This window comes from Neopelma chrysocephalum, unplaced genomic scaffold, assembly GCF_003984885.1.
Source record: "Neopelma chrysocephalum unplaced genomic scaffold, ASM398488v2 Primary Assembly neopelma1_91247, whole genome shotgun sequence".
NCBI lineage: Eukaryota > Metazoa > Chordata > Aves > Passeriformes > Pipridae > Neopelma > Neopelma chrysocephalum.
The window spans coordinates 1-811 of NW_020920030.1; the positions used below are offsets into that span (position 1 = coordinate 1).

An 811-nucleotide genomic window follows, 5' to 3' on the forward strand; every position below is an offset into this window, starting at 1 on the left:
GAGGGACAGAGGACATGTTGGGGACCCAAAGCCCCCCCGGGATGTCCCCAATTCCCCCCCCAAGAAAAGCCAAAGCCACCAGAGGGACAAGAGACAGTTTATAGTGCCAGGAGTGTCCCCAAGGGCCACCCCGGGGCAAGGACAGAGCTGAGGGACACAAACCAGCCCCGGTGTCCCCAGGGGTGGCTGGGGGACACCAGCAGGGCCAAGGGGGGGTGGGGGACATCAGGGGACCCCGGTGTCCCCAAGGGAGGGCAGAGGCCACCAGGAGGGACGAGGGACAGGGCTGAGGGACCCAGACAGGCTCCAGTGTCCCCAAGGGAGGACAAGGGACAGCAGGAGGGACAAGGGACACTGGAGAGGGATCCAACCGGCTCTGATGTCCCCAAGGGCCACCAAGAGGCACAAGGGACACGGGGGGGGACCTGAACCAGCTTCAACGTCCTCAAGGGCCACCAGGAGGGACAAGGGACATAGGGGGACACACAACCCAGCTCTGATGGCCCTCGGCCACCCTTGGGGACATCAGGGAGGACCAGAGACCCCTCCAGTGTCCCCAAGAGTGGGCAGGGGCCACCAAGAGGGACAAGGGACAGCGGAGAGGGACACAAACCCGCCCTGATGTCCCCAAGGGTGGCCAAGGGCCATCAGGAGGGACGAGGGACACGGGGGAGGGACCTGAACCAGTTTCAACGTCCCCAAGGGCCACCAGGGGGGACAAGGGACACGAGGGAGGGACCCAGGCTGGGTCCCCCCCGTCCCCACGGCCCTTGTCCCACACAGTGACACGAGACAAAGCCAGGGTGGACAT

At 65.5% G+C, this 811-nt stretch overlaps 1 long non-coding RNA gene across 1 annotated transcript; it reads right to left on the reverse strand.

Annotated features, from left to right (window-relative positions):
- Window positions 1–79: 79 nt before the first annotated feature.
- LOC113979974 lies at window positions 80–803 on the reverse strand. Its single transcript, XR_003538033.1, has 2 exons — window positions 486–803; window positions 80–425 (listed from the first exon to the last, which is right to left on the reverse strand). It is a non-coding gene; the product is annotated as an uncharacterized LOC113979974 (long non-coding RNA).
- Between the last annotated feature and the right edge of the window lie 8 nt (window positions 804–811).